Source organism: Heptranchias perlo, chromosome 4 (assembly GCF_035084215.1).
Source record: "Heptranchias perlo isolate sHepPer1 chromosome 4, sHepPer1.hap1, whole genome shotgun sequence".
Lineage (NCBI taxonomy): Eukaryota > Metazoa > Chordata > Chondrichthyes > Hexanchiformes > Hexanchidae > Heptranchias > Heptranchias perlo.
This window is the reverse complement of record NC_090328.1, coordinates 68,827,889-68,840,552: the sequence shown is the minus strand read 5'-3', so window position 1 is coordinate 68,840,552 and position 12,664 is coordinate 68,827,889. Positions and strand designations below refer to the sequence as shown.

The window sequence follows — 12,664 nt, the reverse complement described above, 5'->3', positions numbered from 1 at the left end:
CCTGACTTCCCTCCATACCTCTAACTTGCTAATTATTAACTTGTGCTTCCTCTGGTATTTGAACTCTATGCCAGAGAGAACAATTTGCTTGGACCAGCTTTGTCAATTCATTTCACAGTCTTGAAAATATCAGTTGGGGATACTGTGAAGTCTCCTCTTTTCCAAAGAAAACAAGGCCAGCCTCTGTAAGCTCTCCTTATAATTCCTATCCTATAAACAGGATGGGGATTAATTGCACGAATGGGTACTCCCGGCATGAAATGGCACTCGCAAAGAGTGTTGGTCGGGAAGTTGTGGGTCTGGAGTGCCTGATTTTCCATCCATTTCAACGAATGAGTGGAAAATCAAGCTCTACAGACCTGTGATTTCCTGACCACTCCTCTCTGTGAGATCACTCAGTGCTAGGAGTGGGGTATGTCTGTCCCAATGCTAGTGTGAAAAGCATATATTTTACATAATGAACTTATGGTTTCGCAATGTGTTTGGTTTTAAAATGTTTCTTATGGTTTATTATACTGTATCAACTTTTATACTGAATAAAAATTATAAACATTAAATTCTCTTTAAATATTTAAAAAGGAAGTTCTTTGAGGTCAATATGTAACAAGATGTATTGGTTGTAAGTGTCAAGCGCGATGCTGTGGAGGTGGGGAAAGCAATAGGAATTTATAGCTGTTCCTTTGACTGTACATGGATGGAGCTATATTGTAATATGGAAGGAAATTAATTACATAGATTTGTGTGATAATATCAGTGAAAGGATTATTTGAGCTAAGTTTAATTTTGTCGTTTACTCAATAGCAAATCAAGAAAGAAACATGTATACGTTCAAAGAAAATGCTGATAATATGCAATAAAAGAAAATGCAGCCCATTAAATTTTACATCCCCCTCCTCGACGTCCCTAGCAATGCTGGATAACAAGGACACACAGGCGTCCCTTGTGCCAGGGTGCAAATGGAGGGATGTATTTTCCTCATTTGCATGGAGATGGATTATACCTGCCCATATGTGAGCAGGCGTATTATGTGCTTACCGCCAAAAACTACAGAATTTCTGATGGGCAGGAAATGGGGTGGGGACTTGCCCCAATTTCCGCTGCCTGCCTGCCGAAACTATGGGTATTTGTGTCAATTTCAGATTGGAATTTCAGGGCCAAGATGTTGTCACAATATGGTAAAAATTGTGCATCTGTGCTTTTCAAGTTCCTCTGACGTCTGAGGTGCTTGCCCCTGCTACATTGCTAGTAATTTGAAACGTAAAGCCAGACTGCTCACATCTACACAAGAGTCTTTCTTTAAGAATAGAAGCAGGGCTATTTTCTTTTAATTGCAGTTTTCCAGTCCACACCCTATCTGCAACTGATCTGTTGATTGTTCCTCTTTCTGCTAGAGTCTAACCAATATATGATATTCAAGCTCTTCAAACAGTCTCAATCTTCCAATTGCTGTAAGAACAAACTACTGTTTGTTCTATAGCACCTTGTTTCTATTTCATTAACAGGTGGACATAGCTGGGGGAAAACTGTTCTGCAAGATTACAAGATAATTACAGATGAGGAAGGCCATTCAGCCCATCTTAATTCATCCACCCAGAGAGTTCTTAACATCTCCCATTGTAGCATCCAATTGTGTCTTAACTGTTTGCAAGGTTTTTGCCTCCACTACTCCATCTGGAAGTTTATTCCACACATTTATAACTCTTTGTATGAAGAATTTCCTGATATAAATCTGAAAATTACCTTTTACTAGTTTGAACCTGTGTCCCCTAGTTCTACTAGGTGATACATTTTGGTAGGAAGAATGAGGAGAGGCAATATAAAATAAATGGTACAATTTTAAATGGGGTACAGGAACAGAGATACCTGGGGGTATACACACATAAATCTTTGAAGGTGGCAACCCGCCGACTTCCGAGTTCCCCACTGACGCACCTGTGTGTGCACGGGCGTCCCGAATCCGGAAGTCCTGCCGGCAATTAAAGCCGGCGGGATGTTAGTTAAAGAGCCAAATGTACCTCATTGAGGTACTTAAGGCACTTTACTTGTGACATATTGGGTAGTTAGAATGATTTTTAAACTTACCTGGGCAGCTTTCCCAGGGATGAGGGACTTCAGTTATGTGGAAAGACTGGAGAAGCTGGAGTTGTCCTCCTTAGAACAGAGAAGGTTAAGGGGAGATTTGATAGAGGTGTTCAAAATCATGAATGGTTTTAATTGAGTAAATAAGGAGAAACTGTTTCCAATGCAGAAGGGTCGGTAACTAGTGGACATAGACTTGAGGTGATTGGCAAAAGAACCGGAGGTGACATGAGGAAACATTTTTTTTTAAACACAGAGTTATTATGATCTGGAGTGCACTGCCTGAAAGGGTGGTGGAAGCAGATTCAATAATAACTTTCAAAAGGGAATTGGATAAATACTTGAAGGGAAAAAAATTACAGGCTATGGGGGAAGAGCAGGGGAGTGGGACTAATTGGATAGCTCTTTCAAAGAGTCGGCACAGGCATGGTGGGCCAATGGCCTCCTGTGTTATAACAAACTATGATACTCCCATGGTTTAATTTAAAAGTAGTATTCAGGGTTAACTTTTTCTATACCCTTAATAATCTTGTATAGCTCTACAAAATTATCTCTCAGACACCTCCTTTCCAAGCTGGAAAGCCCGAGTCTATCCACTCGGTCCTCATAACTCAGAATTCTGACACTGAGGATCAGCCTTGTGGTCCCTCTCCACACTGCCTCCAGCAACTGAATATCTCTCTTGTTCTTTGGTGACCAGACCTGGTCAGGCCGATGTCATCGGACGCACATTCAAATCACGCCGCCCATTGTGGAAACCGGCACAAGTTGAATTTCTCCCGCTATTTGTTTTGACCTCTTTAGCCTGAAAGAAACTTAGCTGCTGGAGAAATCAGTGAGCATCAAGCATTTGAGATCAGAGTGAGACAGGCAGACTGACCCCCAGGAGAAGTTGAACTGTAGACAGTTGGGTTATTCTCAGGGATTAGATTTTTCTAATTCTAATAAAGATTGTAAATTCAGGCTTTCAGATGAGGCTCTAAACCAAGCTCCCACCTGCCTGTACAGGTGGACATAAAAGACCCATATTACTATTCACAGAAGAGCAGAGAGTTTGCCAATGGGTAGATCGATACCTGTGCCTGAATGGTAGGCCGAGACGCACCTGTTATTGGGTCTCAGGCCTCATTTAAATGGCACTGGTGAACTTTGGATGCCTACAGGGCACCTCCAGGCATCTCACTGGTGAAGAGGCTTTGAATATAGGGCCGCTGCATCACTGGCAGTGGCCCTTAGATAAGTCCTTAAAGGGGAAAGCGATCGGGAGAGGTGGGCGACTGGGAGAGGAGGGCAACCGGGATAGGGTGGAAGCAGTGGGGTGGGGTTGAGGTCGCAATCGGGGTTGGGGTGGGGATCGGAGGCCGTGATCGGGTGGGGGGTGAGCGATAGCCAGCAGAGGCCAATGGTTTGAATGTGGAGCCAGGAGGAGCACTCCTTCACCTCCTGGCACCACATTCAGTTGAGTTATTTTAAAACATACCTTTTTGGTGGGGGTCTGCAGCAATCCCAATAAGAAACGTAGAAACATAGAAAACAGGAGCAGGAGTAGGCCATTCGGCCCTTCAAGTACGCTCCACCATTCAATATGATCATGGCTGATCCTCTATCTCAATACCATATTCCCGCTCTCTCCCCATACCCCTTGATGCCTTTTGTGTCTAGAAATCTATCTAGCTCCATCTTAAATATATTCATGACTTGTCCTCCACAGCCTTCTGTGGTAGAGAATTCCACAGGTTCATCACCCTCTGAGTGAAGAAAGTTCTCCTCATCTCAGTCCTAAATGTCCTACCCTGTATCCTGAGATTGTGACCCCCTCGTTCTGGACCCCCTAGCCAGGGGAAACATCCTCCCTGCATTCTGTCAGTCTAGCCCTGTCAGAATTTTATATGTTTCAATAAGATCCCCTCTCATTCTTCTAAACTCGAGTGAATACAGGCTGAGTTGACCCAATCTCTCCTCATACGACAGTCCTGCCATCCCAGGAATCAGTCTGGTGAACCTTCGCCGCACTCCCTCTATGGCAAGTATATCCTTTCTTAGGTAAGGAGACCAAAACTGCACACAATACTTCAGGTGTGGTCTCACCAAGGCCCTGTATAATTGCAGTAAAATATCCTTGTTCCTATACTCAAATCCTCTTGCAACGAAGGCCACATACCATTTGCCTTCCTAACTGCTTGCTGCAATTGCATATTTGCTTTCAGTGACTGGTGTACAGGTCCCTTTGTACATCAACATTCCCCAATCTATCACCATTTAAATAATACTCTGCCTTTCTGTTTTTCCTTCCGAAATGGATAACTTCACATTTATCTACATTATACTGCATCTGCCATGTATTTGCCCACTCACTCAACTTGTCTAAATCGCCTTGAAGCCTCTTTGCATCCTCCTCACAACTCACGATCCCACCTAGTTTTGTGTCGTCAGCAAACTTAGAAATCACATTTGGCTCCCTCATCCAAATCATTGATATATATTGTGAATAGCTGGGGCCCAAGCACTGATCCCTGCGGTACACCACTAGTCATCGCCTGCCACCCCGAAACAGACCCATTTATTCCTACTCTCTGTTTCCATGCCAGTATATCACCCCCAATCCCATGTGCTTTAATTTTGCACACTAACCTCTTATGTGGGACTTTATCAAGGGCCTTCTGAAAATCCAACTAAACCACATTCACTGGTCCTCCCTTATCTATTCCACCAGTCACATCCTCAAAAAACTCCAGTAGGTTTGTCCAACATGATTTCCCTTTCATAAATCCATGTTTACTTTATCTAATCCCGTTTATAATTTCTAAATGTCCTGTTATCACATCCTTTAAAATAGACTGTAGCATTTTCCCTACTACTGATGTTAGGCTAACTGGTCTGTAGTTCCCTGTTTTCTCTCCTTTTTTAAATATTGGGGAGAGAGAAAACAGGGAACTACAGACCGGTTAGCCTAACATCAGTAGTAGGGAAAATGCTAGAGGACCGTTGGTTAGACCGCATGTCGATCTGGTTTTCCAGAACGCAGCCAGCCCAGAGCCAGCTGCCTCAGGGTAACCCAATCTTGAACAGGGGGCCTCAAACGGGGCTTAGGCCTCTTATTTGCATATGCAAAGGGGCTAATGCCTTTTTCAGGCATGGGCCCTGGACGCCTATTTCTTTGCCTATACCAATATGGCGGGCAGTGCATTTCCAGCTAGTAATGAAGGTACGCTTCCTGTCTATCATATTGGAGGCTTAGATGCTCATCTATTGCCCTTAAAGGCAGCATTTAACCAAATGTGGCACCAAGGAGCCCTAGTAAAATTGAAGTCAATGGGAATCAGGGGGAAAACTCTTCAGTGGCTGGAGTCATACCTAGCACAAAGGAAGATGGTAGTGGTTGTTGGAGGCCAATCATCTCAGCCCCAGGACATTGCTGCAGGAGTTCCTCAGGGCAGTGTCCGAGGCCTAACCACCTTCAGCTGCTTCATCAATGAACTTCCCTCCATCATAAGGTCAGAAATGGGGATGTTCGCTGATGATTGCACAGTGTTCAGTTCCATTCGTAACCCCTCAGATAATGAAGCAGGTTGTGTCCGCTGCAGCAAGACCTGGACAACATCCAGGCTTGGGCTGATAAGTGGCAAGTAACATTCGCACCAGACAAGTTCCAGGCAATGACCATCTCCAACAAGAGAGAGTCTAACCACCTCCCCTTGACATTCAACTGTATTACCATCACCGAATCCATCATCAACATCCTGGGGGTCACCATTGACCAGAAACTTAACTGGACCAGCCACATAAATACTGTGGCTACAAGAGCAGGTCAGAGGCTGGGTATTCTGCGGCGAGTGACTCACCTCTTGACTCCCCAAAGTCTTTCCACCATCTACAAGGCACAAGTCAGGAGTGTGATGGAATACTCTCCATTTGCCTGGATGCGTGCAGCTCCAACAACACTCAAGAAGCTCGATACCATCCAGGACAAAGCAGCCTGCTTGATTGGCACCCCATCAACCACCCTAAACATTCACTCCCTTCACCACCGGTGCACCGTGGCTGCAGTGTGTACCATCCACTGGATGCTCTGCAGCAATTCGCCAAGGCTTCTTCGACAGCACCTCCCCAACCTGCGACCTCTACCACCTAGAAAGACAAGGGCAGCAGGCACATGGGAACACCACCACCTGCACGTTCCCCTCCAGGTCACACACCATTCTGACTTGGAAATATATCGCCGTTCTTTCATCGTCGCTGGGTCAAAATCCTGGAACTCCCTACCAAACAGCACCGTTGAGAACCTTCACCTCATGGACTGCAGCTCACCACCATCTTCTCATGGGCAATTGGGGATGGGCAATAAATGCTGGCCTTGCCAGCGACTCCCAGATCCCATGAATGAATTAAAAAAATGGGAATGGCGCCATCAAATGTCCAGATCCTAGTGTCCTAGCCAACATATATTCCTCAAGTAACATTACCAAACAGACTGACTAGTCATTAAATTAATTGCCCATTGCAGGACCTGCTGCGTACAAATTGGTTTGCCCATGTAACAACAGTAACTACACTTTGAAACTAGTTAATTTGCTGTGAAGAACTTTGGGATGTTCTGAGGATGTGAAAGGTGCTATAGAAATCCAAGTTCTTTCTCTTAGCTGCATTGTCCCCACTCCTTGCAACAGTGTAGAAAATGTGCTTTATTTCTTTGACTTAAAAAGAAAAGGGTCACCAGGGATTTTCCCAACATCAAGTCATGGTTAAGTTACAGGGGTGGGGTTCATAATATAATGATAATTAAAAGATGCTAGAGGTACATGTGAAAGGAATTGTTCTATTAACTGAAAGTTTATGAGAGGTATAAATGAAACATTGTGTTGACTTCAGTGAAAGATAAAATAATGAATTAAAGGCTCTGGTTCCAGCCCTGGGTTTTGCATAGTGTGAGCTTATCATTTACCTGAATTCCACAGTAGATTATTCAAATGAAAAGAGTCCATACAAGGATGGATATGATAAACAGCTTATTGGTAGTACTATTTAAGGTATTAACCAATGTTACATACTAGGGTATAGGCCATACGTCCAATTTATCTGATCCCAATGTACAATTTCCACAGTGCAAAACCTGGAACTCCATGTGATTCCATGAGGTGGGAACAGGACCATGAGTGCACCCGTGAGCTAAGGCTGTCCTTCATTAACCTACTCACATTGATTAACACAAGGGCCAAAGAAATACTTGTGCTGGTCACTTAACTTTTTAATTTGCTTACTGGGGAAGTGCTAAAGTTGTCCTTATTTTAGGTGACACAGTATGGTGGGGATGGAGAAATTTCTATACATTATGCCATAAACATCCTCCCACATGAAAATGGCCAGTTAGGATAATATCTGGTTTCAGATAATCTGATTAATCTTAAACTATTTGAGCAGCAATGTTAACTTCACGTTCTCTTGTATCATTAATTTAATAAGTACCAGCTTGCTTCCATTTAAAACTGTTGAGCAGCACCAACAAATAGCTTAAGGTCACAGTTTTTAGAGTCACAAAGTTCCAGAAAAGAATACTGGTGAAATTGCTGGGAAAAATCTATCAAACCCAAAATGCCTTTCTCTTACCCTTATTCTACAAAACATGTTTAAATGTTAGATACTAAAATCACTGCTTACAGTGTTGAATAGTTATGCTGGGAAATAATTGAACTGTAAAGAAATCTAATATAGACTAAAACAACAATTTGTATTTATATAGTGCCTTTAACACAGTAAAACATCCCAAGGCGCTTCACAGGAGCGTTACCAAACAAAATTTGACACCAAGCCACATAAGGAGACGTTAGGGCAGGTGAACAAAAGTTTGGTCAAAGAGGTAGGTTTTAAGGAGCGTCTTAAAGGAGAAAAGGGGTAGAGAGGCGGAGAGGTTTAGGGAGGGAATTCCAGAGCTTAGAGCCTAGGCAGCTGAATGCACGGCCACCAAATGTTAGAGCGATTAAAATCGGGGATGTGCAAGAGGCCAGAATTGGAGGAGCGCAGAGATCTTGGAGGGTTGTAGAGCTGGAGGAGATTACAGAGATAGGGAGGGGCGAGGCCATGGAGGGATTTGAAAACATGGATGAGAATTTTAAAATCAAGGCATTGCTGGACTGGGAGCCTATGTAGGTTAGTGAGCACAGGGATGATGGGTGAATGGGACTTGGCACAAGTTAGGTTATGGACACAAGATTTTTGGATGAGTTCAAGTTTACGGAGGGTGCAAGATGGGAGGCCGGCCAGGTGTGCATTGGAATAGTTGAGTCTAGAGGTAACAAAGGCATGGATGAGGGTTTCAGCAGCAGATGACCTGAGGCATGGGTGGAAACAGGCAATGTTACGGAGGTGGAAGTAGGCAGTCTTGGTGATGGAGCGGATATGTGGTCGGAAGCTCATCTCAGGGTCAAATAGGACGGCAAGTTTGCGAACGGTCTAGTTCAGCCTCAGACATTGACCTGGGAGAAGGATGCAGTCGGTGGCTAGGGAACTGAGTTTGCAGCGGGGGCCGAAGACAATGGCTTCAGTCTCCCCAATATTTAGTTGGAGTTATGACATTCAATCATAACACAGTGATATCAGTACTGGGATATTTTCAGTGAGATTCTCAGACAAAACACAACTGACAGAATTACACTACATCCCTCCAAATCTCATCTACATGCTGTCCCTCAGTGAAGATATGGGGCTTGATATTAGCAGGCGGCAGGTTCGCAGTGGGGGGTCGACTGGGCGCTTGATTGCAGCCACTTACCTGTGCTTCCGGGTTTCCCTCTGGTAAGCTGCGCAGCGGGCGGACTGCGCATGTGCAGCATAGGCTGTCAGCTGAAGGAGCCCTATTTAAAGGGGCAGTCCTCCACTGACTAATGCTGCAGGAAATAGGAAAAATTACAGCATGGAGCAGCCCAGGGGAAAGGCTGCTCCCAGGTTTAATGATGCCTCACTCCAGGTCTTATTGGATGGGGTGAGGAGGAGGGGGAGGACAGAGATCTTTCCCCCGGCGGGCGGGAGGAGGCAGCCTGCCTCTGCCACCAAGAAGGCCTGGCTCGAGGTGGCAGAGGAGGTCACCTGCACCACCAACATATCGCGTGTCTGCATACAGTGCAGGAGGCGCTTCAATGACCTAAGTAGGTCAGCCAAAGTGAGTACACTTACTCATTCCCCAACACTCTGTCTGCCACATCACTGCCCCCACCCCACATCTCCTTCTGCACTGCCAACACTACTCTATCACATCACTCCTCACACCCACTCAAAGCTCATCCTCATCTTACCTGCACTTACTCACCTCGCCAGTACTCATCCCACCACTACCACTCAACCCAATCCTCATACAATCTCATGGCTCTATTTCATACTCACCCTCTCATGCACTTCTTTCACGGTCAGCCTCACTCAACCTGCCACTACCTGTGCTGCAGCCACAGGGCATGCATCACATATGTGTAGTAGGAAGCGTAAGGCAAACGTGTCGTGAGCTTGAAGGGGATGCACAAGGGTGTTTGAAGGTTTGTCATGGTTTTTACCTATATTTAATCTCTGATCAACTCACATTACATATTATATTGGCACCACTACTGTCATGTCTTTGCGAATCTTGTCTGGTTTGTGCAATAATGCCCTTTCCTGAGGATCACTATGAATACCCACAACTGATGCTACTCATTGTGTCACTGCAGAGTGGGTGTAGGTGTATTTGCAGGGCTCTTTTGTGCAGACGACTGAGAGACATCGACGATGTCCCCGGTGGCACCCTGGAAGGATGCGGAGGAGAAGTTGTTGAGGGCAGTGGTGATTTTGACAGTGACAGGTAAGAAGATGGTGCTCGGGCCAGCCGGGAGCAGCTTGGCATGAAGGAGGCTGCAGATGTCCACGACTACATGTCGAGTGACTCTGAGCCTCCAAGTGCACTGTTGCTCAGAGAGGTCCAGGAAGCTGAGCCTCGGTCTGTAGACTTTGTGGCGAGGGTAGTGCCCTCTGCGACGCATCTCTCTCTGCGGTTGCCCTCCCTCCTGCTGTGCAGGTGGATGTGTCACAGCACTCTGTTGTGGAGCTCCACGTGTCAGAGGTGGACGGCGTGGATGGCGAGGCTGGTGATGCTGTTCGCCCTCCGAGGTCATGACTGCAGTTGCGGCGGCCCCCATCCGGAAGATGTACATCTGGGGGGGTCTGCAAGGTAGGTACATGTGTCTGGACACCGGGGTAAGTGTGCAAACTGGTGAATTTTATTGTTAGGAGGAGGGTGGTGGAGGCCAAACTTTGTCCAAAGTGACAGAGTGGCCTCCTGCAATGAGTGAGGGTCTCCCTCCCCACCTGTCAAATGGACCTTTGCAGCTGCCACAGGCTGATGGCTGCAACTCGTCCATTTGAACTGGGAGTGTTTCCCCCCGTACGGGAAACAGTCTCAGTTAATTTCAAAATCCCAGCCCTCCTAAAATATCAGGTCAATCAGGTCTGTAAACAGCCTGAAGTACTTTAAGTGGCAAAAGCTGGCGGGAGTCCCACATGCGGGGGCTGCGCGTGCGTGTCAGCGCGTCAGTGGGGAACCCGGAAATGGGCGGGTTGGAACCGGGCTCCAGACCCGCCCCGGGAATCCCCGATTTTCGCAGCCCCCCCGCCACGAACGCACCCGATCGGGGGTGCGAAAATCGAGCCCATGATGTCAGATTCCACATGTACGTTAACGACACCCAGTTCTACCTCACCACCACCTCTCGACCCCTCCACTGCCATTGTTGTTGTCGCTTGTGTGTCTGAACATCATTCTGTCTGTATTTCTCTCTTCCTGTCTGAACTTTCTCTCTTTGTCGGAACATCTTTCTCTTTCCCCTCTTTGTCTGAATTTTCTCTCTCTGGCTGAACTTCTTTCTCTGCGACCCTCTCTGTCGGTCTGAATTAATTTTTCTCTCTTCCTCTCTGTGTCTGAATTTCTCTCTGTCTAAATCTAATCTTTTCATTCTCTCTCCTGTCTGAACTGAGAGTAGGTTAGATAGGCGGCAGAAGGAAAGGGGAATAAAGGGATAAGGGAACAGGGCAGGTACATGTGATTAGGGCTAGTGCTCGTGCGGAGGATAAACACCAACATGGATTGGTTGGGCTGAAGGCTGGTTTCTGTGCTGTAATTTGTATGTAGTTCTATACAATTCTCTCTCTGTTCAAACTTCCCTCTCTGTCTGAATTTCTCTCTATTTGAACTGTTTCCCTGCACTGCTACGGGTGCATTTAGGCTAAATTAACCCAGGAGCCTGAAGACCCAAGCATTCATGCAGGTATGAGTTCAGCCAGAAGTGAGCAGGCAGCCAACAGAGTGGGAGAAGGAGGCAAATTCACTGATTCTGTTTGCAAATTCACAAAAAAAAATTCTAAATTTGACTTAAATGGAATAAAGAAAATCAGGCGGGCTGTAAAACGCACTGCCGATTCATTAATCCTCAATGATGGCAGAGCCCTGCACTCGAGAGCAAAACACAAGGATGAAGCGTTTGCAACTATCTTCAGCCAGAAGTGCCGAGTGGATGATCCATCTCGGCCTCCTCCTGAGATCCCCACCATGGGGGAAGGTCAGCCGTGACTGGGGCTTGGTGAGAGAGGCCTTCGGGGCTGAAGGGGGAGGGGAGGTCTACGATCGCAGCGGCGGAGGATGGGGGGAGGAGAGAAGCCGCGGTCGGTAGAGGGGAGGCTGTAAGCTTCCTTGAGGGGTCGGAGGGAGGAATCCTGCTCTTCCTGGCCCACAAGGCGTGCTGTAAAAGGCGCTTACCTTCTTGAGCCGGCAGGTCCCACCTCCCTATTACCGCTGGGTTTCTTGAGTCCTGGGAAATCCGCGCGACAACTGTTAAATTTAAATCAGGTTCCCAATTGCACTGTGGGAGCTTGATTTAAATATTATAATACACGACGGGACACCCGTATACCATGAAACCCACCACTGTGAAAACGGCAACAGGTACGTACGTGGCGGGTTGGTGACACGTTGCCCTTTTAAAAAATTTTAACTGTCCCCCCCCGCCCGTCTTGGGGAGAGGTGTTTTATATTCAGGCCCATGGATCTCTCGGAAGCAAATTGAAAAATGCTTGTGAAGGATCTTAACATTGCAGAAGGAACAAAATGTAGAGTAGCACATTTTTGTGAATCAAAATACTGTATCACCTGAATGGAGAGAACAATAGTTATCTGGGAGTGATAAAAATGCAGTCATCTCATGATATCAGAAACATTGCAAAGCTCTAATGGTTTTTAACCATTATTTAAATACACAGATAACATAACATCCTTTAAATGCCTCCAGGGTATCTGTTATTCTTAGAATATATAGCGTGGCCTTTATTCTCTAACAGTGGGTGTCGCAGAAGAGAATAATGGGCAGTACCTTCTTTGTTGTTGATGGGTGATGATACCCACCCTGAAATATTTTGATGTAATCACTGCAAGTTTACAGAGCAAATTAACAGCTGACCCTTGTGTTTAAATTCCTCCATGTCTTCGCCCCTCCCTATTTCTTTAACCTTCTCCAGCTCGACAACCATCCGAGAACTCCGCGTTCCTCCAATTCTGGCCTCTTGTGCATCGTTGATT

At 45.9% G+C, this 12,664-nt stretch overlaps 1 protein-coding gene across 2 annotated transcripts in view; it reads right to left on the bottom strand.

Moving 5' to 3' along the window:
• rorb (RAR-related orphan receptor B) overlaps nt 1-12,664 on the bottom strand; it is a 170,723-nt gene that overhangs the window by 18,139 nt on the left and 139,920 nt on the right. The gene's annotated exons all lie outside the window — the stretch shown is intronic.